Consider the following 26,589-nt stretch of genomic DNA (forward strand, 5'->3'; position numbering starts at 1 on the left):
TTTGTTTGTTTGTTTGTTTGTTTGTTTGTTTGTTTGTTTATTATTTCGACGCATAGGCCGCCCAACTCCTTGCGGACTCTGGGTGGCAAACAGCAGAATAAAAACAGAATGAAAAAACAGTTTTAAAAAAACCCCTTAAATTGATTGATTGATTGATTGATTTTACTTTACTTTACACTTTACTTTACTTTACTCTTTACTTTAGTTTACTTTTACTTTATTTTACTTTACTTTACTCTTTACTTACTCTTTACTTTTACTTTACTTTACTTTTACTTTACTTTACTTTACTTTAACTTTACTTTACTCTTTACTCTTTACTCTACTCTTTACTCTACTCTTTACTCTACTCTTTACTTTACTCTTTACTTTACTCTTTACCTTATTCTACTTTTTACTCTTTACTTTACTCTTTATTTTACTTTACTTTACTTAACTCTTTACTCTTTACTCTTTAATCTTTCATCTTTACTCTTTACTTTACTCTTTATTTTACTTTACTTTACTCTTTACTCTTTACTTTACTCTTTACCTTATTCTACTCTTTACTCTTTACTTTACTCTTTATTTTACTTTACTTTACTCTTTACTTTACTCTTTACCTTATTCTACTCTTTACTCTTTACTTTACTTTACTTTACTCTTTACTTTACTCTACTCTTTACTTTACTTTACCTTACTTTACTCTTTACCTTACTCTACTCTTTACTTTACTCTTTACTTTACTTTACTTTACTCTTTACTTTACTTTAACTTTACTTTATTTTTGCAACCAGGAATCACAGTTTGATGGGCTGACTTAGGAGATGGCATTGGAACAGGTTGTCTTTTCTTTTCAATTCTCTTTCCTCAAATCTTGGAGAAGTCAATTGAGACGACTAAAGGACCCCTGCCTAAAAAACGCACCCTTACTGCCAGTGCTCTGAGTGAATGAAACGAACGCCAAAGAGATTTCTTGTGAGCGGGAATAGCCACTCCGATGGTCTGACTCAGAAGGTAGGATTGGAAGGGGGCATCTGTAATTTATTAGCTGCACAGAAAATGCGCCTTTCCTGCACCAATTATTTCGCTTTCATCACTAATGAGAAAGAGGCCCAAGGAGCTGATGCTCATGGCAAATTTAAACAGCCTCCCACGCATACTATACATGCACATTTCTCATGCACTGTTGCCCATTACATTAAACAACAAATAATACATACAAGGACAATTCATTAGGACAGCAGCACAAATGTTCGAAAATAGAGCTGGAACTAATTTGAAGGATGGAGGTGGGGGCAAACGTGGATTTTTTCCCCCCTCTACTGAGATTCATGTACCAGAATACAAACCTCTAGGTCTGTTCTCTCACTTTTCCCTCTAATGTCCCCACTCTTTGCTGATCTTGAGGAAAGGGCTTTTAACAATCTGAAAAACAGAGAAATCAATTTATTTAGAAGTCACCTTTATAAGTTGTCATATTCCCGATGACTTCTTAAGTGGAAAGCCCGTTCGGAGGATTATTGCTGTAAAATCCACAAAGTTAAACATTAGTTTGTAAGTTCTTTCTTTCTTTCTTTTTTTTAAAAAAAAATCTTTACTGAAAGTTTGACAAAGAACATAAAAATGAATACAAATTTTGAAGAAAGAAAAGAGAAAAGAAACAAGAAAGAAAGCATTTGAAGCTAGACAGATAGATATATTTAATTAATTTAATTTAATCTAATTTATTAGATTTGTGGGCCGCCCAGCTCCTTTCGGACACACATATACACATATATGGCTAGCTGATGAGAGCCAAATAGCTTGAAATAGATCTATACTAATCTCCCTTTTCATTATCAGCAAAAATATGTTACACACACAGGCACACAAACACATACAAATACACCATGAATATTCATAACATCCACTGCTATTTATACTGACTTTGGAAGTGTTAGCCAGGAATATTTGACAAGATGAAGAAATAAAAGGAATTTTTAAAAAAAGGAAAATATAAGCTACAGTGTTTGCAGATGACTTGGTCTTTGTATTAAAGGCCGCTTAGAAACTGGAGCAAAGTTAATTAGAAAGATAGAAGAATGTGGGAAAGTTGCAGGACTGAAAATAAATAAAGACAAGACAAAGATTTTAATTAAAAATCTTACAAGCACACAGAAAAGAGTGCTGATGGAAATAATTAATACATGGGATGTCTTTCAAGTATTTAATAGAGCAGAGTGAAAAAAAAATCAAGTGTTAGTTAAACTGGGCTTCAGGATGTTTTCGTTTATTTAATCAGCTTCATTCACCAGCATGAATGAACATTGCTGGTATTATGATAAAAAAAATTGAATATCAAAACCTGGAAAGGGATTCTTATTCTCACCTGTCATAATTACCATAAATTTAGCACAAGATGTAATTAAATTTGTGGAAAATCCCATTTTCTCTTTAAAAATCTGTTAGAATTGTTAGTTAGTACATTAGCTAAATGTAGACTTGAATACATTTTAGATTCCACAGTAAGATAAATATCAAATGTATTCCATCGTCTGCTGCCTTAAAGGATATTAATACAGTAGATTCATAAAATGTTGTTCTCAGCACAAAAAATATTTTTATTTTTTGGGAGTTGGAAAGAAGTGTGCCCAAATTTCTTTGTTATATTTAAGGAAATCTGTGTTATTATATTGAAAAAGTTCTATTGAGAAATAGATTCTTAAAATGTGTTAAAGATCTAATCCACCTGTTTTGCTTCTTACATTCATTCTTTCTTTCTTTTGAAATGTCCTAAAAATAATTCACTCCTGCTTTTTGATGTTCTATGCAGCTTAGATTTAGGGATAATTTTTTTTGACAGAGGAGGGGAGAAAGAGAGGTTGTAGGGTGTGAAAGTTTGTTCAGTTTTGTATTCATTCTATGTATTCATTCAATTGCTGTAGCTGCCCAACTCAACCAAGTAAAATTGGGTGGCCTATCATTTATTTCATTATTATTATCTCATTAGGCACATTTAACTATTCTATTTAGCCTGGATGAGGGAAGGAGAAACACACCATTTTGTGAAATTTTACCCAATTTTAGCTTTGAATCATTAGGCAAAGCTTCACAAATTAAAAATTCTCTAAACGTCGCATTCTCGAAACCCAAAATATAAAATGTGTGAAACAGTGCAAGGGATGGAAGAAACTGCTAACCAAAACAAGTCTGCTGGTGAAAAATAATGTTTTTTAAAATCACTTGTAAAATGTATACGTGCCTTAAAAAAACATATGGAAGGAGAATATACCTAAATGTGTAACCTTGCCAAATATTGATATCGTGAGCTATTTTTGCTTTTAGTGTAAGCTGCATTTATTGTTCTTGAAATATAAACATTAGTAATGTGCCTAACATCACGTTCCTATCCTTTCGGCTGGTTTCTTTCCGTGTAATCAAATTGATTTTATTTTCTTTAGAGGTAGATGATTATGGCTAATGTTTCTCCCTTTCTTTCTTTTAACGAATGCCTCCTATTTTTATTAATACATTTTAATTATTAATGTTTATTAAAGATTAAACACGTTTATTTTTTAAATTAAAAGCAGATTTTACAGAAATTGTAAAGAAAACCACAGAAGCACAGAAAAATAGAAAAAATAAATAAAAAGGTAAAAAAAATAAGTGAAAAATTACAAAAAAAGAGAGCAACAACTGAAGAAGTGACTTCTAATGTTTGCAGCAGTTACAAACTTGGTAATTGTCATCTTGTTTTGCATACCATAGTTCCTTTCTTCTCATAAATACTTTTTAAAATAAATGAATCCTTTTCATTTATTTAAATCCATTCATTTTAAAATGTATAAAAATCATTCTATCAATTTTAGCAAAAGTCTATAAAGGATTTGGGTGGGGGGTGTTACATAAAAGTAATTACTGTAGTTCTCTCCAGTTTGACCTAGTGCTTAAGGCACCAGCCTAGAAAAAGGACACTGTTAATTTAAATGTCAGTTGTGTGACAGTAAATTCTAGTTCCATATTGAAAGTCTGGAGGACAGAAGGGAAAGGGGGGGCATGATAGAAACACTTAAATATGTTAAAGGGTTAAATAAGGTTCAGGAGGGGAGTGTTTTTAATAGGAAAGTGAACACAAGAACAAGGGGACACAATCTGAGGTTAGTTGGGGGAAAGATCAAAAACAACATGAGAAAATATTATTTTACTGAAAGAGTAGTAGATGCTTGGAACAAACTTCCAGCAGATGTGGTTGGTCAATCCACAGTAATTGAATTTAAACAGGATAAACATATATCCATCCTAAGATAAAATACAGGAAATAATATAAGGTCAGACTAGATGGACCATGAGGTCTTTTTCTGCCGTCAATCTTCTATATTTCTATGTTTCTATGAAAGCTAGCTGGTTGAGTTTCGGCCAGTCATTCTGAGCCTAAGCCATCTTACAAGGTCGTTATGTGGAAAATAGGAGGAGAAAGTGCGTCAGATAGGTTCGGAACTTTGAGTCATTTTTAAAAAAAAATAATAATTAAATTTTAAAAAGCCAATTTCAACATTTCTGCCCAACTCAACTACCTTCACAATCTATTCCTCTGCTATTGGTCTTTCTATAGTCTTCCATCCTTGTACACATAATTGCCATGCCACAGTGAAATGTACAGGAAACCAATTGGCCATAGCAGAAATTATGCTGACATTTTGTAGTAGGTCATGTAGACCATAACCAGGGATGGGCTGCTACCTGGATGGGAGAGGGTGACACAGTGGGGTAACGAAAATGGTACTCCGCCCCAGGGCACCCAATTTGCACTGAAAGATGTTGAAAGAAAATGCAGGGCGTCCTGCATAAGCCATGCCCACAGCGTGGTAGTAAAAATTTTGGTAGCCCTTCACTGACCATAACCTACTACTAAATAAACTATAATAATAATAATAATAATAATAATAATAATAATAATAATAATAATTTATTAGATTTGTATGCCACCCCTCTCCGAAGACTCAGGGCGGCTCACAACAATGATAAAAACAATATTATAGTGGCACAAATCTAATATTAAAAGAAATAATTAAAACCATATCATATTAAAACCAAACAACACATACATACCAAACATAAATTATAAGGAGCCTGGGGGAAAGATGTCTCAAATGCCCCATGCCTGGCGGTATAGGTGGGTCTTGAGTAGTTTACGAAAGACAAGGAGGGTGGGAGCAGTTCTAATTTCCGAGGGGAGTTGATTCCAGAGGGCCTGGGCCGCCACAGAGAAGGCTCTTCCCCTGGGGCCCGCCAGATGACATTGTTTAGTCAACGGGACCGGGAGAAGGCCCACTCTGTGGGATGGACAGCAACACCTCCAGATGGATTCAAAATTGGCTAACTCACCCCACTCGATGTGTAGTGCTCAATGGAAGTACATCTACATAGAGTGGAGTATCCCAAAGCTGTGTTTTAGGCCCAGTACTCTTCAAAATCTTCGTCAATGACTTGGATATGGGGATAGATGGGGAACGTATCGTTTGCAGATGACACCAAAGTAGCAGGAATAGCCAACACTCCAGAAGATGGGTGCAAAATACAGAAGGATCTTGACAAACCTGAACAATGGGCACTATCTAACAAAATGAAATTCAATGGTGAAAAAAGTAAGGCTCTACATTCAGGCAAGAAAAACAACATGCACAGGTACAGTATATGTGGTACATTGCTCAACAGTAGCAACTGTGAGAGGGTCTTGGAGTCCTAGTGGACAACCATTTCCTCTTAGGAATCAGGTGAGGTCAACAATGGATAGTCTAAGGGTAAAGTTTTGGGGGTTAGGTGATGACACTACAGAGTCAAGTAGTGAGTTCCATGCATCAACTACTCGGTTACTAAAATCGTATTTCCTGCAGTTGAGTTTGGTGTAGTTTACTTTAAGTTTGCATCTGTTGTGTGCTCGTGTGTTGTTGTGGTTGAAGATGAAGTAGTTGTTGACAGGAAGGACGTTGTAGGAGATGACTTTATGGGTCATGTTTAAGGGGACATAGTTCTAAGCTTTCTAAATCTAGGATTGTAAATCTACTTGCGTAGGGTATTCTGTTGCGAGTGGAGAAGTGGAGGGCTCTTCTCGTAAAGTATCTCTGGACATTTTCTAGAGTGTTTATGTCGGAAATGCAGTGTGGGTTCCAGACAGATGAGCTGTATTCATAATTAATATTCATAAATTTCATAAAATACTCATAAATACATAATTCTAATTCTAGGTAGGATCTCTCTTTGATAAACTCCCATCAGTTACTTCTTATCAAAGAGAAATCCAACCTAGAATTAGAATAGAATAGAATAGAATTTTATTGTCCAAGTGTGATTGGACACACAAGGAATTTGTCTTGGTGCATATGCTCTCAATGTACATAAAAGAAAAAGATACATTTTGAAGAATCATGTAGTACAACACTTATTGATTGCCATAGGGGTCAAATAAGCAATGAAGAAACAATCAATATTAATAAAAATCTTAGGATACAAGCAACAAGTTACAGTCATACAGTCCTAAGTGCATTAGGACTGCATACAGTCCTAAAAATTGCATTATGTTGTATAATTAACAAGTGAAGTTTTGGTTTTAGGATGACAACCAGGTTTTTCCTTCCTGTCTTATTCAGAAGGAGAATTTCATTAAGATGTTTTGCTTGGATTCTCAACTGCCACTAATAAACAACCATGGAGGTGCTAGAAGAATGGAGTTATGTAGAAAGATACCTCAAAGGGAACAAAACTCAAAGCGAAAAAAACCAGCCACTTCAGCCATTCCATAACAGAAAATGTATTCAAAAACCTGCTACAAAAAGTCCTCATACATTATTAGAAAGCATCCTGGGGGACATTTTTCTCAAGAGAAAACAATTTTAATGCAATATTTCTAAAAGTCACATTTTAAAAAATTAGTCTAATACTCTTTTAAACCTATTCACAATGCTGCCCATGGAGCAGCAATTTTCCTGTTCAAATGTTCAAATCAGATTAAATAAAATCTTTATAGTAGTCATTTATTATATTTCACTCATAGCCTAGCTACACATATTAATTTTGGTCTTATTATATTTAATAAGCACATTCTCTAAGATCAATATTCTAAATAGAAACAACAAGCATCTAAAATATCATAATATTTTCAGGTTTGATACGTTGACAAGGAAAACAAGAAATGTAAGACAAGTCCAGATTCACAGGCTCAATCATATTTATTAATTATAAACATCTTCGTGAAAAATTATGCAATTCCATAGCTAGAATTGTCTGAGCTCCCTTCCTGCCTTATTACTAAAAACGTTTACTATTACAAAACCCAACAAAATAAACATTAAAACCCATGGCAAAAACTAGCACAATGTTCAAGATAAAAATCGATAACAACACAAATCAAATTCATAGCAAAATAAGTGTAATAACAATCTTAAAAAAATTTAAGTTTACAAGGCAGACTTCCAAAAAATAATAAACATACTAATTGGTTTAAAAATATTCCTGTAAGATTCATCTTTGCCTTTTACCTTATTTTGCTTTAATCAGTATAATGTTCCCTTAGCTCTTGCACAATCAATTTTTTTTGGAAAAAATGCATTATGTTCTATATTTTTGTTTAATTCTTTTGCTCACAGTTGTTTTCAAGTGACCTCCTTGTTAGGGTTCATGGACAAAACTTTAGGGAAATTACATGGTACGTTATTTTTATGCACGATAACAAAGGCAAGACCTATTTTTCACCTTTGGAAATATTTTTTATGATATCTAAAATGGAAGAATGTTGTTAACAAAGGTCATAAAATGGCAAGGATGGCAGAATTGACAGCATTCATTAGGAAAAAAAGGTTTAAGCAAAATTTAATATTAATTAGAAGCCTTTTGAATTTTTTAAAATTGCTTTTACAAGAATCAGGGAAAAAAATCAAATTATGACATGGATCTTATGACTAGCAAAACTTATTGGTTGGAAAAACACTACAGTTTAATGCTCAAGTAAGGGGTTTTAACTACATAGTCTGTAAAAGAAGTTAGAAGTTACATATATGTATGAAGTTACATGTATATGTAACATACATGTTTCTTTCTATCATTTTTATATTTTTGTACTTCTACGTCTCACCTCTTTCTATCTCCTCCTTTTCTATCAATGTTTCTCTTTAACTATTTGCTTTTGTTGGCTTTTATCTTGATGTTTTATTTTAAAAAGTTAATAAAGTTATATCAAAGCAATTGTTCCGCAGGAAGGGCAAACAAATTACATTTATTTTTCCTTTGCTTCCAGACATATTTTGTCGTAATGCGGTGCTACTTCTGGTTTGCACAAACATGGAAAACCTGGCAGAGAAAGTTCTCAATGTCTGTTGCCATTAGAAGTGCACCGAGTTGTTTTCACTTACAAAAGATCAACATTACAAATTGCTAAGGAGTTACTTCATTTGTGTAAGGTGTTTTTCCATTCTCCAAGGATAGCATTTTACTCCCAGTCATCCACCTCTTCCCATAATTCTTGTAATTGTTAACCTGCATTAGCTGAGGAACATTTTTAACACAAAACACCCTGCTCTTTTCCCAAATCCTTCTACTGCATGCACCTATTATTATTTTCAAATTTTATTTATTTGTTTTCAGAAGTGTACGGTTTTTCCCCCCCCAAAATAAGATTCTTGGGTCTATTCTGGTTTAACCCTGGTGGATTGTGTTGCTAATGTTTGAGAAATCTATAGAAGCTGAAGTTTCAAATTCAAATGTTCTCGGAGCAGATTTCATTATAGAATTCTTTCATTTTCCTAGAGCTTATATCCCCCTCCTCTCTCTTTCTCTCCCTCCCTCTCACTCTCTCTCTCACACACAGAGAGAAAGAGAGAGAGAGAGAGAGAGAGAGAGGGTCACACATCATATATCTGCATACCTTTATGAAAATGAACATGAACCTTCCATCTGTTGCTTCTTGTTGTGCCTTGGAGAACAGGTTGACCCACCTGTCTTCTCTGTGACAGCCTTTCAGATATTGGAACTCTGATATCATGATGTCACCCTAGAAACAAAGAAGACTGATGGCAGAAAAAGACCTAATGGTCCATCTAGTCTGCCCTTATACTATTTCCTGTATTTTATCTTAGAATGTGTTCTGCCGGCTCTCTGCACGAGCCTCTAATTAAATGCAAAGGTAGCCAAAACAGACACACACACATGGAAAGTCAAGAATACTTTCTTTATGCAGAGAAAAATAAAAGCAAAACCCCTTTTTTGTAGACAAAGGGCTCACTTTCAAATTGAACAGACTTGAATGCAGTGAAATAGCAAAAAAAACAAACTCAAAGCAATTAACAAGTAGCTGTGAAGTCATCACAGCTACTCTCCTTCAGACGTTGTCCAATTCATGCGTTTAACTATGATTTACGTTCAGAGTCCTGATATCAAAGCACATAGTCCTTGGAGAATATGGGGAGTCAAGCCACATCCACTATCACGAACAGATAATCTTCCACACTGAGAGGCCGGCATGCTGCCCATTTAACAGCTGTCAAAATTTTATTCTGAATTTCGTTTTAAATTCTCCGAACTATTCAAAATTTCTGCTACTGGTTCTCCAGAACCAGCTGGTGTATATTTTTATATATAGATTCAGTGGTGCCTCTACTTACAAACTTAATTCGCTCCGTGACAAGGTTCTTAAGTAGAAAAGTTTGTAAGAAGAAGCAATTTTTCCGATAGGAATCAATGTAAAAGCAAATAATGCATGCAATTGGGGGAACCACAGGGAGGGTGGAGGCCTTGTTTCCTCCCAGGAGATTCCTAGAGAGGCCCCATGGAGGCTTCTCACCATCTTTTCCGGCCCTGTTTCCTCCCAGGAGATTCCTAAAGAGGCCCTGTGGAGGCTTCTCCCTGCCTTTTCTGGTTACAGTTTTGGAGGCTCGGGTTTGTAAGTGGAAAATGGTTCTTGAGAAGAGGCAAAAAAATCTTGAACACCTGGTTCTTATCTAGAAAAGTTCGTAAGTAGAGGCATTCTTAGGTAGAGGTACCACTGTATTTACAGGTCTTAGCCTAGCCATGAGCCTTCTTCTACCTGTCTGATTTCCCAGTTCCATCCCGCTTAGCATCTGCGATCAGCCAAGGTCAGTTATATTACCTATGGCAGTGTTTCCCAACCTTGGCAACTTGAAGATATTTGGACTTCAACTCCCAGAATTCCCCAGCCAGCAAATGCTGGCTGGGGAATTCTGGGAGTTGAAGTCCAGATATCTTCAGGTTGCCAAGGTTGGGAAACACTGACCTATGGTAAGTTAATGCGTGGATTTCCTGTCCTTCAGTGAATATGCTTCTCTCTGAACTCTACAACCTTCTAAGATTCTCCTCCCTTGATTGAAATATAGAAACATAGAAACATAGAAACATAGAAGTCTGATGGCAGAAAAAGACCTCATGGTCCATCTAGTCTGCCCTTATACTATTTTCTGTATTTTATCTTAGGATGGATATATGTTTATCCCAGGCATGTTTAAATTCAGTTACTGTGGATTTATCTACCACGTCTGCTGGAAGTTTGTTCCAAGGATCTACTACTCTTTCAGTAAAATAATATTTTCTCATGTTGCTTTTGATTTTCCCCCCAACTAACTTCAGATTGTGTCCCCTTGTTCTTGTGTTCACTTTCCTATTAAAAACACTTCCCTCCTGGACCTTATTTAACCCTTTAATATATTTAAATGTTTCGATCATGTCCCCCCTTTTCCTTCTGTCCTCCAGACTAGACAGATTGAGTTCATTAAGTCTTTCCTGATACGTTTTATGCTTAAGACCTTCCACCATTCTTGTAGCCTGTCTTTGGACCCGTTCAATTTTGTCAATATCTTTTTGTAGGTGAGGTCTCCAGAACTGAACACAGTATTCCAAATGTGGTCTCACCAGCACTCTATATAGCGGGATCATAATCTCTCTCTTCCTGCTTGTTATACCTCTAGCTATGCAGCCAAGCATCCTACTTGCTTTCCCTACAGCCTGACTGCACTGCTCACCCATTTTGAGACTGTCAGAAATCACTACCCCTAAACCCCTAAACATAAGACTAGATAAAGGAACAGATCATTAGGCTTTGGCAACTCAACAAGCAGGAACCACTGAAGCAGCTACACAGCGAAGGAGAGATCTACAGCAGACACTTCAAACATCTTTGCTATTTTACAGCCATAAAATAAATAAATCAAAAACACAACTTGCTATAAAGCCCCAGACGATCCAATAGAAAAACAAAAACAAAGCAGAAGTCTTTTTCTCAGGGAAAGTAATTTTTCAAGAAATGGAGACAGATCTCAGCATAAGATCACATCTAATGTATGCAAATGCATGGAAATAGGATTGCCGTTACAGTTCATTAGGAGACAGTTTGCAGCTTTTAAAGTCCCTCTGGGTAGGATATTCAGACTTGCTTTCAGTGGTTTTTAAATACATTCAGGTCGATCTTCTTAGAGCTATCACTTCAGTAGCCTTCAATTTTTTCAACCAATGAATTAAAATAATCTTAGTAATTTAGTCAATTCAATCTATATTTTTTAATTCTCTCTCTCTAAAAAAAGTATTTTTTAAAGTTTCTTTTACAGTGTTCCCTCGATTTTCGTGGGTTCGAACTTCGCAAATAGCCTATACCACGGTTTTTCAAAAAATATTAATTAAAAAATACTTTGCGGTTTTTTTCTATACCACGGTTTTTCCCGCCCGATGACGTCCTAAATCATCAGCAAATTAATAATTTTTGCAAACAAATAACAAAAAAAAAATTATTGTTAATAAATAATTATGTTTATAAATATCAGGATCACTAAGTGTCTTGTTCAATGGTGAGTACCAGTAATAATGGTGAGCAAATGGTTGTTAAGGGAATGGGAAATGGTAATTTAGGGGTTTAAGGTGTTAAGGGAAGGCTTGTGATACTATTCATAGCCAAAAATGGTGTATTTACTTCCACATCTCTACTTCGCGGAAATTCGACTCTCGCGGGCGGTCTCGGAACTCATCCCCCGCGAAACTCGAGGGAACACTGTACCACGGTTTTTCCCGCCCGATGATGTCATACATCATCACCAAACTAATAATTTTTCCAAAGAAATAACAAAAAAAATAATTATTGTTAATAAATAATTATGTTTATAAATATCAGGATCACTAAGTGTCTTATTCAATGGTAAGTACCAGTAATAATGGTGAGTAAATGGTTAAGGGAATGGGAAATGGTAATTTATGGGTTTAAAGTGTTACGGGATGGCTTGTGATACTGTTCATAGCCAAAAATGGTGTATTTACATCTCGGAACGCATCCCCCGCGAAAATCAAGGGAACACTGTATATGTCATTAAACAAGGGTACTCTTGTTTCTAATAAGTCTATCTGTCTGTCTGTCTGTCTGTCTGTCTGTCTGTCTGTCTGTCTGTCTGTCTGTCTATCTATCTATCTATCAGCTACCTACTTACCTACCCACCCACCCACTCACCCACCCATTTAGTTTGAAGTAGAAAAGTAGGGGATTTTTTAAATGGAAATAAAGTTTTCTAGCACTTGGAGGCAGATCTTAGCTCAGTCGCACTTTGAATCTATGCAGACACATGGTAATGGTATATGGTGCATTCTTGCTCTGGCAGCCCACATTACTTTACTGGAGAAAAAAAATCGCATTTTTAAAAACATCTGTACCGTTTCTTTGCTGTCAGAAGCAATAAAGTTTTCAGGTGGTGATCATGTGCTAAGACTAGCGGGCATTTAGCCTCTCGTTAGAACAATAACGTCCAAGCACACACACATACTAAGCTTCCCTGGACAGCTTGTCATTCCCAGACTCCTAAAATTTAAACGGTGCTGTTGCGTTGCTCTAGGGAACAATAAAGTTTTACTATTTCTCTTGGCTGATCTTCCTCTCTCCTGCTTGTTCAAGGCAACCTCCGCCAGGGATGTGGGGAAAACACTCGGTAGTCTGTTCTGAGAAGATCACCCTGTCATCACTTAATATATCTCTTGGACATCACCTCTGGTCGAAAGACAGTGGTTTCACTTCCCAAAAGTCTCATCCAAGTTCTACACTCCCTGCTTTCTTTCGACAGAATATTCGATGAAAAACTGTGTTGCGGGATTTCCAGCTGATGATCACTCAGAATTCTTTAAATCAGGGGTCCCCAAACTTGGCAACTTTAAGATTTGTGGACTTCAATTCCCAGAATTGAAGTCCACAAGTCTTAAAGTTGTCAAGTTTGAAGACCTCTGCTTTAAATTATGTATATTTGGAGAACTTACAAAAATGTCTTTATCATACCCTGGAATTAATTGTATTGATTTATTTTTGATTCATTGTGGCACTCAAAACATGTGTGATGAAGGCGGAGATTTCCCGCCCCAAATGCGAATTATTTTCGCATATGGTTTTTTAAATTTTGAATTTCTTTTTACCAAGCGCAGATAGATTCTCACTTCAAGCTAAATAGGACAGCTATTCACTCATTCTTAATTTCATTTGAACTTTAAAACAAATCCTTAAAACGATTCTCGATAAGTCAATTTCACAAGGACAATCGGAAGGGTTTTCCTTCTTTTTAAATAGAAAAGGAGTATTGAGGTTCTGAATGTCACCTGAGCCTTTTAATATAACCACCCCAATGATCAGCCTTCTGCATGAAAACATGGGCTTTAAACAAAAATGAAATAAGTAAAAAATATATAATGAAATAAATAAATGTTTGTATTTTGTACTTTGAATGCATTAAAAATTATGATTGTACAACAGTTAAAAGACTTTAGTCCTGATTTATCATCAGCCTTTCAACAAAATTAAATAGCACATAAATTTCTGCATATTATCAAATGCAAAAATGCTTCTATATCTTTAATGTTTCCCTAGTTTGCTCCGGTGATCTGTATCTCCTGCAATCTACTTTAAAAAGAGAATGTTTTAAATTAACTTCTTAGCCAACTCATGAACGATTTGATGTTCGCTAACAGATTTCCCCCCCCACTTGGGACACACACCTGAAAGGTAAAAACTTGAAATCTTATGCAAGAATATCAGTGTTGACATGCGCAAACACACACACACACACACAGACAAAACATATTCTTGCACACTGGAAAATTGTCACGCAAAAGAATATGGGTGCTAATATGTACAATGCATCAGATCTGCTTTCAGCCACTGTCTCTGATTACTGCAATAACATTTACATTCCTGTTTGATTCTGGTTTGATGCAATTTAGAACTCTTAATTTTTGGTGAACTCTGTATAGGCGTTAGGAAGGGCATACGGTAGTAAACACTTATAGTAGCTCCATCCAGTTGCCCCAACTCTGTCCTGAATTAAGGGTTGACAGGGTGATAAAATGGGTGTTCTAATCAGACTAAAATTTTGGTGGACTGCAACCCACTTTGTAGTATTTAAACCTAAAACATCTTTTTTAATAGGAAAGGTGGTAGAAAAAAAAACCCTGCTTCTTTGCAATCTGGAAATAAATTTCTGCATCTGTAATAATTAAAAAAGGCTTTATCTTATCAATTACTCATGGCATAAACTCCGTGTCTGCATAATAACAGTTTAGGATAGAGAATAGAATAGAATAGAATAGAATATATCAAAAACAATAAAGTAAAACAAAACAAAACAAAATAAAATAGAATTCTTTATTGGCCAAGTGTGACTGCATACACAAGGAATTTGTCTTCAGTGCATAAGGTCTCAGTCTAGACAAAAATACATTCAGGAAGAATCATATGATACAATAAGAAGTAACAGAATAAAGAATAACAGAATAATAACAGAATAAAAATATCAGAATAAGAACAGAATAACAGAATAATAACAGAATAATAATAACAGAATAAGAACAGAATAACAGAATAAGAACAGAATTAAAAAACAAAATAACAACAGAATAATAGATTAAAAAATAACAATAACAGCATAAATAGAATTCTTTATTGGCCAAATGTGATTGGACACTTAAGGAATTTGTCTTAGCGCATAAGCTCTCAGTGTACGTAGAAAATGCAATAATCAAGAATCATGTGATACAACACTCATTGATAGTCACGGGATGCTAACTAAGTAATCAAATCATACTAGGAAACTAATTAAAACAATATATATCGTAAATATAGAAGCAATAAGGTTACGCTCATAAGTAGAAGGAGACCGGTAATAGGAAAGATGAGAAGAATAATAGTAATACTGTACAATCTGTGGGAATTAGTTGTTTAGCAGAGTGATGGCATGCCGGGCGGGGGACTGTTGTGTTTTCACCAAAACAATGTTTAACACTTTTCTTCAGGTTCTTGTGAATTAAATTTCCCTGAGATTCTTTTCTTCTTCGTTGTTATCCCTGTTCATGGATCACATTCAAAAAAAGTATGGAGAGGTTGAGGAGTTTTAAAAGATGCACCCAGTAAGTGCCATTGGATGCTGTCACTTGGGCCAATCCAGGGATCATTGTGATTGGTTTTGTAACCCAATCCCCTTAAGAATCTTTTCTAGATCTTTCTTCACATCTCAGTTAGTGATATGGATACGCTAATTATCACTTATCTGTAGTTCAAGGCTGGTGATACTTCATCGATCGAACATGTTAACAACTGCAAGTGGCTTTTCCGTCGCAATGCAATATTTTAAAAGCAAATTGCCCAAGGAGCTGCTGATACAGTTCTACAGAGGAATCATTGAGTCTGTCATCTGCACCTCTATAACTGTCTGGTTTGGTGCTGCAACCCAACAGGACCGACACAGACTTCAGAGGAGAATCAGAACTGCAGAAAAAACAATGGCTGCCAACCTGCCTTCCATTGAGGACCTGTATATTGCACAAGTCAAAAAGAGGTCGGGGAAAATATTTACTGACCCCTCACATCCTGGACACAAAATGTTTCAACTCCTACCCTCAAAACATCGCTAGAGAGCACTGCACTGCACACCAAGACAACTAGACACAAGAACAGTTTTTTTTCCGAACGCCATCAGTCTACTAAACAAATAATTCCCTCAACACTGTCAGACTTTCTACTAAATCTGCACTTCTATTCTACTAGTTTTTCTCATCATTCCTATCACCCATTTCCTCCCATGTTGACTGTATGACTGTAACTTGTTGCTTATATCCTAAGATTTTTATTAATATTGCTTCTTCATTGCTTATTTGACCCCTATGACAATCATTAAGTGTTGTACCACATGATTCTTGACAAATGTATATTTTATTTTATGTACGCTGATAGCATATGCACCAAAACAAATTCCTTGTGTGTCCAATCACACTTGGCCAATAAAATTCTATTCTATTCTATTCTATATAACAATAACATATGCAATTGCTTTGCACAAATTGAGCAGTTGGCTTCGGCACTCCAGTTCAAGTCAGGAGCAATAAATTCTCTTTAATTCCTTTGTATGCCAAACATCCAAGTTCATTGTCAGAGAAGTTTAAGTGCAGTGAGGAGACGTTGTGATGAGCGCAGCAGATGTCAGCAGGGTCTACATGAAACGTCAGTACACAATCGGAAATTATCACTTTTTCTGAAGTGCCTCCAGATCAAAACAAATAGAATATATAGAGAGAATAGAATGACAGAGTTGGAAGGGACATTGGAGGTCTTCTAGTCCAACCCCCTGCTTTGGCAGGAAACCGTATGCCATTTCAGACAAATGGTTATCCAACATCTTGTTAAAAACTTCCAGTGTTGGAGCATTCACTTCTAGAGGCAAGTTACTCCACTGAGTAATTGTTCTAACTGTCAGGAAATTTCTCCTTAGTTGCTTCTAAGTTGTTTCTCGATTAGTTTCCACCTGTTGATTCTTAATAATAATAATTAATAATAATAATTTATTAGATTTGTATGCCGCCCCTCTCCAAAGACTCCTGTCATGCTCTCAGGTACTTTGGAGAATAGCTTGACTCCCTCTTCTTTGTGGCCACTCTTGAGATATTGGAACATTGCTATCACAGAGTTGGCCTTCTCCGGGTCCTGTCGACTAAACAATGTCGTTTGGCGAGACCCAGGAGAAGAGCCTTCTCTGTGGTGGCCCCGACCCTCTGGAACCAGCTCCCCCCGGAGATCAGAACTGCCCCCACCCTCCTTGCCTTTCGTAAAGTTCTTAAGACCCACCTCCGCCGTCAGGCATGGGGGAACTGAGACATCTCCCCCGGGCCTATACAGTTTATACATGGTATGTTTGTGTGTATGCTTGCTTTTAATAATGGGGGTTTTAGTGTTTTTTAAATTATTAGATTTGTTTTTACATTGTCTTTGTTATTGTTGTGAGCCGCCCCGAATCTACAGAGAGGGGCAGCATACAAATCTAAATAATAATAATAATAATAATAATAATAATAATAATGATGATGATGATGATGATGTCAGCCTTAGTTCGTCTTTTTATTAAACTAGACATAGCCAGTTCCTGCAATCGTTCTTCATATGTTTTGGCCTCCAGTTCCCTAATCATCTATGTTGCTCTTCTTTGCACTCTTTCTAGAGTCTCAACATTTTTTTTTTACATGGTGGCAACCAAATCCGGATTCCTAGTATTCCAAGTGTGGCCTTACCAAGGCATTATAAAGTGATATTAACACTTCACATGATCTTGATTCTATCCCTCTGTTTATGCAGCTTAGAACCGTGTTGGATTTTTTGGCAGCTGCTGCACAGATAATTTCCTTGTGTGTACTGTGGAGTTTATCTTACCATTTGCCATGTGGTGGTGTGTGTATGTATTGCGTGAACAGCAATGGATGAAAACACGAAGTTGAATGCTGTCTTGGAAAATATGAATGGGAAAGGAAATGCAAGATCTTAAATTGTGATGTTGATAAACTTCATTTGTTCCAGTTGCAAAAAAACCCAAAAAACCCCCACAACAAGGGGTGGGGGGAGGATTTCATTTCCCAAACACTAAAACACGATCTAAGTATTGCCCACAAAATCATATGCTGCAACGTCCTGCCTGTCAATGACTACTTCAGCTTCAATCGCAACAACAGAAGAGCACGCAAGTGTAAAAAATATGACTTTAGCAATCGAGTTGTCGAAGCGTGGAACTCATTACCGGACTCAGTAGTGTCAACCCCTAACCCCCAACATTTCTCCCTTAGACTATCCACGATTGACCTCTCCAGGTTCCTAAGAGGTCAGTAAGGGGCGTACATAAGTGCCCTAGTGTGCCTTTCATCCCCTGTCCAATTGTCTCTTTACCTCATATATCATATATCTTTTCTCCCTTACATATATCTTCTCCTCTACTTTTATATCTTTTCTTTATATATACTACTTCATGTCTATCTTCTTCAATATGTATTGTGTATTGGACTAAATAAATAAAATAAAATAAAATAAAATAAAATAAAATAAAATAAAATAAAATAAAATAAAATAAAATAAAATAAAATAAAATAAAATAAAATAAAATAAAATAAAATAAAATAAAATAAAATAAAATAAAATATAAAAAATAATAATAAAAATAATAAAATAATAATAAAATAATAAAATAAATAAAAATAAATAAAAATAAATAAAAATAAAATAAAATAAAATAAAATAAAATAAAATAAAATAAAATAAAATAAAATAAAATAAAATAAAATAAAATAAAATAAAATAAATAAAATAAATAAAATAAATAAAATAAATAAAATAAATAAAATAAATAAAATAAATAAAATAAATAAAATAAAATAAAATAAAATAAAATAAAATAAAATAAAATAAAATAAAATAAAATAAAATAAAATAAAATAAAATAAAATAAAATAAAATAAAATAAAATAAATAAAATAAAATAAAATAAACATGAAAAAGTCACTACCAGTGGCTAAGCAGAAAAAAAACACCTAGTAGTAAAAAGAAAACATTGGTAAAAAGAATCAGAATACTAAATATAAACTTGGTGGAAATGAAACTTGTGGACAACCCTCACTCTGTCAAAGACCTTGGAGTACTCATATCCAATGGCCTAAGTGCCAGAGCCCACTGTAACAACATTGCCAAAAAAGCACTAAGAGTTGTAAATCTAATCTTACCTAGCTTCTTCTCTAGAAACACTGAACTGCTAACTAGAGTTCACAAAACTTTTGTCAGACCAATTCTAGAATACAGCTCACCTGTCTGGAACCCACATTGCAATATCAGACATTAATACAATCGAGAGAATCCAGATCAATGCAGCTCATGGAGTGATATTGAAATATGAGCAGATCTTGGAAGCCCCACGATAGCTCGTGCGGCTGCATTTTGCACAATTTGCAGTCTCCGAACTCTCTTCAAAGCCAGCCCCATGTAGAGAGCGTTGCAGTAGTTGAACCTCAAGGTGATAAGGGCACGGGTGACTATGAGAAGTGACTCCCTGTCCAAATAGGGCCACAACTGGCGCACTAGGCGCACCCGTTATGGACTCTGTCTCTGGATATAATGTAGAGCCATCGTGAATACAGCCATGAGTAGTCTTCTCCACAACCTTGTTTATTTGTCTACTGTTCTGTCGGGCTCTCTGGTAGAATCCTCCCAAAAATTCACAGGTACAAATTTTAGACACACACACATTTGAAAATTCAAAACAATGTTCTTTATACTGAAAATTCACTTAAACCAAACCCTCTTTTAGTATAGCAAAGAGCACTCATCTCCAAGCAAACTGGTAATTTGCACAAGTCCCTTATCAGTTCTGTGATACTTAGCTTGCAGCTGTGAGGCAATTCACAGTCCTTCTTTCACAAAGTGAAACACACTTTGCTCTGGTTTAGTTTCAAAGTGGGGAAAAATCAGCACACAAAAAGTCAAAGTCAGTAAAGCAGTCAGGAAACACAACGATCAGATAATCTTCCACAATGGCCAAACTCACAGGCTGCTATTTATAGCAGCCTCACTAATTACCACAGCCCCACTCAACCACAGGTGGCCTCATTTTCTTTGATAATAGTCTCTCAGTTGCTGTTGCCTATGCATCGCTCTCCGCATGTGTGGCTGTATCATTAACTCTTGTTCTGAATCCAAGGAGGAGCTAGATAATTGATCTCCTTCTGAGCTGTCTGCCACTCTCTCCTCCTCCCTGTCACTCATGTCTTCTTGGTCAGAGGAGCCTTCATCATCAGATTCCACCGGGGGCAAAACAGGCCTGCAGCATGTGGATGTCTCCCCCACATCCACTGTCCTTGGGGCAGGAGCAGGGCCAGAGCTAACCACAACATCTACAAACTTTATTTGTCTACAAACTTTATTTGTCTACAAACTTTATTTGTCTACAAACTTTATTTGTCTACAAACTTTATTTGTCTACAAACTTTATTTGTCTGCAAACTTGGCAACTTTTAAGACTTGTGGACTTCAACTCCCAGAATTCTGGGAGTTAAAGTCCACAAGTCTTAAAGTTGCCAAGTTTGGGGACCCCTGGTCTAGTCTATATTAAAATTTATCAAAGTAGATGTGTGTGTGTATGTGTGTGTGTGTATATATACCATCCCCAGACCAGAACTGCCCCCTCAATTATCTCATGCCTTCCTTGGCCTTGGCAGCGGAGTCTGCTTTCTTCCAAATCAGTTGCAATGCAGTTTGACTTACAAAACTTCTGTTTGTGATTCATGACACTGAAACACTGCAGAGCTTGGGGCTAGGAGGGGGAGGCTGCTTACCCATCAGTGGGAATTCTCACCAGCTTCTACATTCTCTCCCCTTCCCACAGCTGCTACTTAAGCCACTATAGTGCCTTCCCAGTTCACACCAAGCTTTGGGGCAACTGGCCAGTGAATAATGACCTGAAACTTTTAAGACTTCCTCTCAGTGGAAACACGCTTGCCATGAGGCAAGGCATTCATGGGGAGAGGGGTTCTTTTTCTGTAATGGACAGATGGAAGGAAAACCTGCCCAGTTCTAGCAGTTCCTTCTAAGGTCTTCAAAATTTATAGAGGACGCAAGTGCAGACCATTATCCTACTGTCATTAATGAATGGGGAAGTGTTAAATGCTCTGGACTTTATTAGAAGAGTCTTAAACGATATCTGTCTGTCTGTCTATCATCCATCTATCTGTCTGTCTGTCTCTCTCTCTCTCTCTCTCTTTCACTATCTACCATCTATCTATCTATCTATCTATCTATCTATCTATCTATCTATCTATCTATCTATCCCAATATCTATCTATCTATCTATCTATCTGTCTGTCTGTCTGTCTGTCTCTCTCTCTATCTCTTTCACTATCTACCATCTATCTATCTATCTATCTATCTATCTATCTATCTATCTATCTATCTATCTATCTATCTATCTAATCTATCCATCCATCCATCCATCCATCCATCCATCTATCTATCTATCTATCCCAGTATCTATCTATCTATCTATCTATCTGTCTGTCTGTCTGTCTGTCTGTCTGTCTCTCTCTCTCTCTCTCTCTCTCTCTATCATTCATTCATTCATTCATTCATTCATTCATTCATTCATTCATTCATTCATTCATTCATTCAACTTCTATGCCGCCCAATCCCGAAGGACTCAGGGCAGCTTACAACAACAGTATGAATACAATAAATAGATACAAAACAGTAAAAGATGTCGAACATTATCTAAGGCTAAAACATTATCAAACTAAGACCCCTTAAAAAAGTTATTATAAGAAATGGTGGTCACACGTATATATGCATACACACGCGATGTCAGGCCAATGTGGGGGGTAGGGCAGCGTTGGCACCTGGTGTTTGGCCAGGAACTCGTGGACTCGTAGCGGGTTGTGGCAAGGTTTGTGTTCACTGGAAAAAATGTGTAGAGGCCCAAGGTCAGTACTTTGAATAATTTTAAGTGCTTGTGCAAATCTGTTCAATAAATTACTATTTTTAAAAGTAATTGCATTACTTTTGGAACGCACCCTGTATATATATATGTCTTGAAGTTGGTTCCATAGAGCCGCAGTATATACTGCTCAAACAAATAAAGGGAACACTCAAAGGACATATCCTAAATCTGAATGAATGAAATATTCTCATTGAATACTTTGTTCTGTACAAAGTTGAGTGTGCACAACAGCATGTGAAATTGATTGTCAATCAGTGTTGCTTCCTATTGATTTCACAGAAGTTTGAGTTATATTCTGTTGTTTAAATGTTCCCTTTATTTTTTTGAGCAGTGTATATACATATATTTCTCTCCTTCTTCTCCTCCTCCTCCTCCTCCTCTTCCTCCTCCTCCTTTATCATCATCATTTTATCTTCTATTTTGTCATCTGTATTTCTAGCCATCACCTGTCCAGCCCTCATCCATCCATCCTAACATTTGTATACCTCTGACTCCATGGGGACATCCACGGTTTACACAAAATTGAGCAATAAGCCACTCAAAACCATGACTTCTCATTCATGATCTAATTATGTCTCTCATCTCATGATTACATGTCCCGTTATGAAAACAGTTGGGTTTTTTTTTAAGCCAACAAAGCAAAGCAAAAATGAGGACGATCCATTTCCCAAACACAAGAAGCCCTAATACCACATTTTCCTGGCTTGAAGACCTCCATGGAAGCATCACCACCTGGGCATTTATTTTTCGGGAGGGGGAGGGAGACAAATCCCTCCCTCCAAGGACATCTTGTTTGGCGGAAGATCTCCCTCTCTCTCCAAAAAAAAAAAAAAGGAATTTAATTCCAGCCAGGGGCTGCAGGCTAATATCCCTGGTGCTATTTCCTCATCCCACTAGTATAAGTCCTTTATTACCTGTTTTGCATACCGAGAACCCTCCCAACAAATTGCTTCCACACTCTACCCTTAATTTTTTTCAGGGGAGAGGGAATATTCAAAGTCAAAGGGTTAAGAAATTTAAACATTTAAAGAGTCATGAAATGGACCGTTTCCGTTTCCCATCTGGCTTTTATCAATTTTAAGTCAGTTTCAGAAGGACTGCAACACAATCAAAACATACAATCTCCCTTAGTCGGATAATTCAATTTTATAAATGAATTACTTATGCGCCTATAAGTAAATGCATTCCTATGCAAGGAGATATTGACTGCTGTCAATGAAATAATCAAGTCCAGGGAGGAGGGGAAAACCATTCATTGGCACCCTTTCTTTCTTTCTTTCTTTCTTTCTTTCTTTCTTTCTTTCTTTCTTTCTTTCCTTCCTTCCTTCTTTCTTTCTTTCCTTCCTTCCTTCCTTCTTTCTTTCTTTCTTTCTTACTTTCTTCTTTCTCTCTTTCTTCTTCCTTCCTCTTTCCTTCCTTCCTTCCTTCCTTTTCCTTTCTCTTTTTCTTCCTATGTCTCTCTTTCCTTCTCTCTCTCTCCCTCTCTCCTTCCCTGTTTTCCTTTCCTTTCCTCCCCTCCCCTTCCCTTCTCTCCCATTTCCTTTCCTTCTCTTTCTCACCTTTTCCATCTCCTCTTAACTTCCTCCCTTTCTCCCTCCCTGCCATCTTTTCTCTTCTTTATGGTATTGATTCAAGATGCAACCACAATATGAATCTGTGTTTGTGAGGATATACAGTACAGTGATACCTTGCCTTACAAACTTAATTGGTTCCGGGACGAGGTTCTTAAGGTGAAAAGTTTGTAAGACGAAACAATGTTTCCCATAGGAATCAATGGAAAAGCGATTAATGCGTGCAAGCCCAAAATTCACCCCTTTTGCCAGCCAAAGCGCCCGTTTTTGTGCTGCTGGGATTCCCGTGAGGCTCCCCTCCATGGGAAACCCCACCTCTGGACTTCTGTGTTTTTGCGAGGCTGCAGGAGAATCCCAGCATCGCAAAAACGAGCACTTCGCTGGCAATGGAAGTCCAGAGGTGGGGCTTCCCAGCAAAGAGAGCATCAGTGAAATCGCAGCATTGCAAAAACACCGAAGTCCTTGAGATCCCACCTCCGGACCTCTGTGTTTTTGCGATGCTGCGATTTCACTGAGGCTCCCCTCGCTGGGAAACCCCACCTCCGGACTTCCGTTGCCAGCGAAGCGCCTGTTTTTGCACTGCTGGGATTCCCCTGCTGGAATTCTCCTGCAGCATAACAAAAACACGGAAGTCTGGAGGTGGGGTTTCCCATGGAGGGGAGCCTCAGGGGAATCCCAGCAGTGCAAAAACGGGCACTTCGCTGGCAACGGAAGTCCGGAGGCGGGGCATCCCAGTGGCGGCGGTGGGTTTGTAAGGTGAAAATAGTTTGTAAGAAGAGGCAAAAAAATCTTAAACCCCGGGTTTGTATCTCGAAAAGTTTGTATGATGAGGCGTTTGTAAGACGAGGCATCACTGTATATCTTTTTTCACTTTATGTAAAGAAGTAGTTTATCTTTAAAAGCAAGATCCAAATGATTTTCCTATAAAACTGAACTGTGAGCAATTGCAATCTTGCTTTTTAATCATCAATTCAGGCAATGTTAAACAGAAGATTTTCTTTCCATCTCAGGGGTCTCTGTTGCTCCATGTTTAGGGACCTGTCCTTTATAACACCCCCCCCCCCATCTTAATCGACTTTGGGTGGGATATATGTGCCAGAGAAGAAAACAAAACCACAACTTAATGGCAACACTTTATGACTTTAGTCTCTCCTAAATTCAATGTATTCTTTCTTTTAATAGTCATCAAAAGTGATTCGTAAACATCCTAGGCACCTTAATCTATGGGCTGATTGCTTCAACAAAGCTGCATTCATCCATAGACAACCATGGATGAAGACAACTATGGATGAAAACAACCTTAAATGAAGACAACCATGGATGAAGACAACCATAGATGAAGAAACCGTGGATGAAAACAACCATGGACAAAGACAACCATGGATGAAAACAACCATGGACAAAGATAACTATGGACGAAGATAACCCTAAAGGAAGATAACCATGGACAAAGACAACCATGGACAAAGACAACCATGGACTAACCATGGAGTCTTCGGAGAGGGGCGGCATACAAATCTAATAAATAAATAAATAAATAATAAATAAATGGACAAAGACAACCATGGACAAAGACAACCATGGATGAAAACAACCATGGATGAAGACAACCATGGATGAAGACAACCATGGATGAAGACAATCATGGACAAAGACAATCATGGACAAAGACAACCATGGGCAAAGACAACCATGGATGAAGACAACCATGGACAAAGACAGTCATGGACAAAGACAACCATGGACAAAGACAACCATGGATGAAGACTGACTGCTTATGATCTTTCTGAAAGCATCTGTTCAGCTCTTGATTGACAGAAGATCTGGACTTAGATATTTCTGTGGCCTGATCCAGCCCCAAGGCTCATTTTTATCTCTTTCCATCAATGGGAGGAGGAATAGATGGCCACAGAAAAGGACAGAGAAGCCCAGTGAGAACTTGCAAGCAACCTTGCATTCCATCTGCTGTGAAACATCCAATGCCAACTATCAAAATTCCTTCTTCTTAGAATATGGGAAGGTTCCTTCTTGTCTTGCATTCTTATGCAAAGGATCCCCAGGACAGGAGGGAGGGAAGGAAAGATGAAAAATCAACACATTGTATGTCCCTTGAGAAAGGAAAAAGACAAAAGACTGAGGTTTTCAAGCAGGGATCTCTCTCTGCAGAGTTCAGGAGGTCCCTATTTTTCTGGGGGGGAGGGGGAAGTGCTTTAATCAAGATTACTTTCCCCCCTCCCTCTAGTAATTGGAGCCCTTCCTGAGTTTTTCCTCCACTTTCCTTTCGAATGAAATTATCAAATTTCCATGGCAATTAAATGGGAGGAGGAGAAGAAAAAAAACCCAGTCTGAACATATGCATCACACTGTACAACTGACAGCACGAAACAAGCAAAATTGAGCTGGAGGACCAGGGGAGGGAGATTCCGTGGAAAAATCCCCCCACCACACACACACTCTTAAAACATCAACCTGCTCAAAATCTGTAGGTATCAAAGCCGCTTCAGCACTTTTCCTTCCATTGTTTCAAATCCTTTGTCACTTGGCTGAACAAGCTTCGAGAGAAATGTTGGAGAAGGGTCTAAATCACATTGAATTAACCAAGCAAGCACCTCCAGGAGATGGAGATGTTATTAGGGAAGATACAGTGATAGCTAGGCACCTTTTTCTCATCTTGTGCTCAAAGCATGTGCTGCAAGCGCGTTGGCACATGCGCATGCCGCACGAATCCCAGCGACCGATTAGGTCCCACAGAGTTGGCCTTCTCCGGGTCGACGAAACAATGCCGTCTGGCAGGACCCAGGGGAAGAGCCTTCTCTGTGGCGGCCCCGGCCCTCTGGAATCAGCTCCCCCCCGGAGATTAGGACTGCTCCCACCCTCCTTGCCTTTCGCAAACTTTTGAAAACTCATCTATGTCACCTTATATCCTTCGCTGCCTTTGACTTTATGGATGGTGTGTTTGGGCTGTATGACTGTTTTAATAGGGGATTTTTAAAGACTGTTTTAACATTGGATTTGTATATGATGTTTTATTGTTGTGAGCTGCTCCGAGTCCTCGGAGAGGGGCGGCATACAAATCTAATTAATTAATTAATTAATAATAATAATAATAATAATAATAATAATAATAATAATAATATGAGCCGGGGTGGCGCAGCAGGTAGAGTGCTGTACTGCAGGCCACTGAAGCTGACTATAGATCTGAAGGTCAGTGGTTCAAATCTCATCACTGGCTCAAGGTTGACTCGGCCTTC

General features: G+C 37.2%; 1 protein-coding gene across 1 annotated transcript in view; it reads left to right on the forward strand.

Annotated features, from left to right (window-relative positions):
* The first annotated feature begins 924 nt into the window (after positions 1–924).
* The window catches only part of ITM2A (integral membrane protein 2A), a 75,584-nt gene continuing 49,919 nt past the window's right edge, over positions 925–26,589 (forward strand). Inside the window, exon 1 of the mRNA XM_070759794.1 lies at positions 925–996. The gene's annotated coding sequence lies outside the window, so the exon portion shown is untranslated. The remainder of the gene's footprint in view (positions 997–26,589) is intronic.

This window comes from Erythrolamprus reginae, chromosome 8 (assembly GCF_031021105.1).
Source record: "Erythrolamprus reginae isolate rEryReg1 chromosome 8, rEryReg1.hap1, whole genome shotgun sequence".
Classification (NCBI taxonomy): domain Eukaryota; kingdom Metazoa; phylum Chordata; class Lepidosauria; order Squamata; family Dipsadidae; genus Erythrolamprus; species Erythrolamprus reginae.